At 42.9% G+C, this 5,450-nt stretch overlaps 1 pseudogene; it reads right to left on the reverse strand.

The window, feature by feature from the left end:
* Positions 1–384: 384 nt before the first annotated feature.
* LOC119726029 lies at positions 385–4,983 on the reverse strand (annotated as a pseudogene).
* Positions 4,984–5,450: the final 467 nt, after the last annotated feature.

Genomic DNA, 5,450 nt, shown 5'->3' on the forward strand with positions numbered 1-5,450 from the left:
ATATCTTGTTCATCTATGCCACATTCCGATAAATCGAGTGATTTCAGGTGCATCATCCTCTGCAAACTAGCCGCCCACGTTTCTGCATTACAAGCCAATCCCTCATTGCCTGAAAGGTTAAGATCGGCCAAGTTTGGCATCTCCCCAACCGATGATGCAATATATGGTATATATTGTTTATCTATGCCACAATCCGATAAATCGAGTGATATAAGATTCACCATCCTCTGCAAACTAGCCGCCCACGGCTCGGGGTTACCACGCAATTCCTCATTGTCTGAAAGGTTAAGACGTGCCAAGTTTGGCATGTCCCCAACCGATGATGCAATATGTGTTATATCTTGTCTATCTATGCCACATGAATGCAAATCGAGTGATTTCAGGTTAAATAATCCTCTGCAAGCTAGCCGCCCACGTTTCGGCGTTACCACCCAAGTCCTCATTGTCTGAAAGGTTAAGATCGGCCAAGTTTGGCATCTCCCCAACTGATGATGTAATATGTGGTATATCTTCTTCATCTATGCGACATGACTGCAAATCGAGTGATTTCAGGTGAAACATCCTCTGCAAACTAGCCGCCCACGTTCCTGCTTTACCACCCAATCTCTCATTGCCTGAAAGGTTAAGATCAGCCACACTTGGCATTTGACTTATTGCTGCAGCAAGATGTTCAATGTCAGTTCTTTGCAGTGAGCAATCAATTAAATGTAACCCATGAAGTGTCCTCATGTTTCGTAAGGGTGGGGTCCACACATCTGCAGAACTGCCCAGACCATCAATGGCAAAAAGGATCAAACTGACTAAATCTCTCCAATTACTGAATGATTGTAATATATCCGACATATCCTCGCAGGTTAGTGAGAACATCTCAATGATCAGTTGTACGCCATTACGCTGTAACTGTACACAAAACGTCTCAGCTTTACTACTAAAATCACAATTATCCACCAGATTCTGTATGCGACTAAGTGATTCAGCAATATATTTCACATCGCGACCTTTAATGCCACAGTCACTTATGCTAAGCTTCTTTAGGTACATCATCGACTGCCAACTAGTCGCCCACGTTCCGGCATTTTCAGACAATCCCGCATTACCTGAAAGGTGAAGTTTGGCTAACTTTGGCATCTGTGTAACAGATGATGCAATGTCTATCACATCGCGCGGGTCTAAGCAACATCCATTTAAACTGAGTTTCGCGAGGTATTTGAACCATCGTAACTTGACCGCCCAGTCTTTGGCTGAGCCGCTAAAATTATTTCTTCCAAGGCGTATTCCACTGAACCTTGACAGGTTACACGCCCTTAACTGAATGTTACTTACTCTAGCTAGGTAATCTACTCCCGAGAGCTTTATCTGCTCGGCAACATGCTGCAGCAACCACAGGAACGAGTTCACACAGTCGTTGCTACTTAACTCTATGACTCCAGTCAAAAAAGACTCGATAAAATCTACTGATAACAAATCTGTTGCTTGACTTTCAAAGTAGCAATTTAAGGCAAATTCCTTCACTAGCTTGCGTTCGATATCCTTATGATTCAGAATTTTCTCGTTCAGCATCCGCAATACATGCCGTGTGCATTGTTGACTGTCGCCACAGCAGAAGCGCAACACGTACTCAAAAATCCGATGATCTCCAAGTTTATCAAGAATCTTCTGAAATTCCCCATCGCCTTGGCTTAAAAGACTCTGGCAGTACATAGCTGCGCAGTACTCTTGAAGCGTCTTATGAATAAACTGTACATTATTGTGCGTACGGCGCCACTTAGTGACCATCTGGCTAGTTAAAATGCCCGCTTTTATGGCTTTATCAAGTGCACTCTTCTCAAACTCTCCCTCTTGAAATGAAAGCCTTTGATTTCGGAAAACAAGTCCTTCTAAAGCAACTTTGCCGATTGCAATCACCACTTCCGATATTGCTTCTTCTGATAATTCAGACATTTTTCTTCGAAATATGTATCTAATTGCCTCATTGAACAATCTTGATAAAGTATCGGGTAGTGTTCCCTCTTCCCTCCACAGCAAGCACATTAGCAGAAGTAGCATAGGACTCCTTGCAAATTCAGACAGGACATTCGATGACTGAATCTTTTCAAGAAGTCCCTCAGCCACATCACGCTTTGCAGAGAAAAACTTTCTCACATACTGCCCAATATCTTCCGTCCTAAATCCCAAAACCTTCACATGGGTGAAGGGTTTCTCAATGAGTGATTTGCTTTTCAATTTAGCATAGTGTGAAGGGCGTGTTGATACAACTACAAAAATGTTTTGCCATATTTTCGATTGAGCATTCTAAGAATAGAACCAAATTTTTCTGGTTCGAGATAAGTTGTCCCGAATTCATCAAAACCATCTATCAGAATGAGCACTCTACCACCATTGTCTTTAATGAATGCTTCCAAACCATCCTTATCTACAGCTGTATCATCTGCTAAAAGTTGAGCAAACACTGACTCAACAAGCTCCGACGTTTGTTTGAGAGCGGACATTTTCAAGACAAACAAAAGGGAAAACTGTCTGAGTGCAACACCTGTGGCCCAGTCATACGCAATTTTGTCAATAATGGTTGACTTCCCCATCCCAGCTGACCCACACAAAATTGCGCGTTTAATCACTTTCCCGTCTGTAGTTTTAACGAGGAAAATGTCCCCATACTCCTTAACATACCCCTCTATGTCATCCTGGTCACCCTTTTCTAATTGCAACTCTGTATATATATCCCTAATATGTTTCATGTCGTCATCGACCCAGGGTATTAACTGGACGTAGCTACCTGTGGTAGTATACCGGTCTTTTAATTCACTCCTGCACTGATCAGCAGCATCACTCGGACTGGATTGCGCTCTTCCCGTGTCGGCTGTTGAAAGAAAAGAGGCAATGACACTACTCGTGTATCTTAAAACACCGGCATAAAAATTGAACGATGCACTTAAATTCAGCGTCACCACCCCCCCCCCCATTAGAAACCAGTTCCTTTGAAGCAACTGTATACAATCGCACTTCATGTTTTTGACTCGTAAAAGCCTTTTTCCAGCCATATTATCAGTTAGTGGCACAATTTGCGTCTCCGTCACTTTTTGCAGCATAATATTTAAAGAAGTCCTATTTGCCAGTTAAACCCCATATGATAGGCTTTATTTTCGAAATGTCTTGTTTTTTGCAATAAAAACAGTAGTTTTGAAATCGAAACAAAAGGATCCCACGTCCATCTAAAAATTGATTTAAGTGTCGATAAGGTAGGGACCGGGAAATAATCTACTTGCAAGAACCCAGAATAACAACTTTTTTTTCGGAAGATTGCAGGTGCCCAAATGGACATAACGTAGTTTCTCTTGTGGAGTGGCGTAGAATTTGGGGGGGGGGGGGTATTACTCCCTCTTAATAGTTTGTTCAAGAATTTGCTTCTCATGATTTGTTTTTATTTTAACGTCCCATAAACATGGCAATCGTTCCACCACGACGAGCGCCAGAACAGAGCCCCCACAGGACCATGGTGTCTATTGCCCCCCCCCCCATCCCCACTTTCAATTTTACGGAGGGCGGATGAGGAAAAGAACATTGTGCCCTTTCTGTACGTCTACAATGCTCACCCAATCAAAATGTCCTTGCTACGCAGCTGTTTTGTCTTCAATTATAGCATTTTAAAAATGTATCTATAGCATTTTAGTTGAGTATTCGGTGGTAGAAAAAGAAAACATTTTGTTGGGCACGGACAGTACATTTTTAAAACAATTTTCAACTTTGATAGAGAGGAGGAAAAGAGTGAAAATAGCAAGCGAGGGAAAGATACGACATATTGGACTCCGTGTACAATAATTTACCTGGACTGCTTTCTGGCATAGTCACGTTTTGAGTGATGTTAAAAGTTGGTTGATAAACAGGTCCCAAGAAGGTAGGCATATTTGCACCGCCAATATGCACGGAATCCACTGATACGTGTTGCACAGGTCCACAATGTGGGACAGCAGGTGATGGGGATGAGGTTTGTAGTTGGAGTCCTACAGGTGCGATGTCTTGAGCTGAGCTTGGACCCTGCATCACCTGTCGGTCTTGTGATGTCCTTTCTTCGACCACTGTCTCTTGGATCTCTGAAGGATTTCTGGGTGCAACACCCCCTTGTTTCTGATGTGTCGACCATTTCAGTCCCTGGTCCTCGGATGATTGCAACATTTGAACGCTCGGATCTGTTCCGGTTGCTTTTTGCTGGCTTTGTGATGACTGCTGCTGGCTTTGTCTTTGTCCCTCAGATGATGTAGTCCCTTTCTGACTATGCTCTTTAGCTCTTTCCACTATATTTGGTTCAGGTTTTCCTAGATGAGCAACTCCCTCCTGTCTCGATCTCAAAGTAGTCTCTTTCTGCTCACTCTCTTCTTTTGCCTCTCCCACTAGGTCAGGTTTGTCTCGATGGGCCACTTCCTCCTGTCTCGGTCTTAGATCTTTAGATGATGTAATCTCTTCCTGTTGGCTGTGTTCTTTGGACCCACCCACTTGAACCTCTGGTCGAGGTTTGTCTTGATGACACTCTAATTGCCCATGTCTCGGTTCAGGTTCTTCAAATGACGTCATCCCCTTTTGAGCGATCTTCTCGAATTGCCCTAGCTTCTGTTTTTTCTGTAGAAGTACCTGACTCGGACTATGTTCCTCATTGGACGGTCTTGCTCGCTTCTGCCAGTCCTGGTCTTTAACAACTATTCCCTGTCCCAGCGTTTGAGGTTCGCTTTGCTTAATAACGTCCTCCTGTCTTTGTCTCAGGCCCTCTGGTGATGAAGTTTCTTTATGTTGTCTTCGTTTCTTAGCCCCTTCCATTTGTGACGTTGTCTTACGTTTGTCTCGGTGACCATCTTCCCTGTGTTCTGGTCTTTGGTCTTCAAATGATGTAGTTCCTTTTTCTTTGCTCGGTTCTTTAGCCCCTCCCACTTTAACCTCTGGTTGAGGTTTTTTTCTTTGTTCCTCCTGTTTCGGCTCCTGTTGCTCAGGAATCATTAAGGCCAGCTCAGCACACCCGATTGAAAATAACGCATCTCTCAAACTCTGAAATCCTTCCTCGCGATTTGTTTGCTTTCTCCACCAAGACAGCAGCATTAGTAGGCTCCTTTCTTTGTTTTCTTTAGAGGTGGTTTGGAATTGCTTGATTTCTGCATCTGAAAATCCCAGCAATTCTGCCAATTTTTCCCAGGAAGATACAATTTTTAGAGCCAAGACGCGGAAGAACTGATCATCAAGAGGGTGTTTGTCTGCCAAACAGAAATAAACTTTTTCTTCAGTATGTAATTATAAGTATGAACTTGTTGCTGCCTTTTTGGTTTGAAAGGCAATTAACTTGGGACTTTGCATGTACTTAGGTTGAAGGAAAAGCTTATTATTAATCGGATTTCCTTCAGACGCTTTAACTATCAGTGCCGATCTTATTTTTCTGGTGTGAAATTACATGGAATGAGTGCAGAACATTA

The sequence above is a fragment of the Patiria miniata genome, unplaced genomic scaffold (genome assembly GCF_015706575.1).
Source record: "Patiria miniata isolate m_02_andy unplaced genomic scaffold, ASM1570657v1 HiC_scaffold_19, whole genome shotgun sequence".
Classification (NCBI taxonomy): Eukaryota; Metazoa; Echinodermata; class Asteroidea; order Valvatida; family Asterinidae; genus Patiria; species Patiria miniata.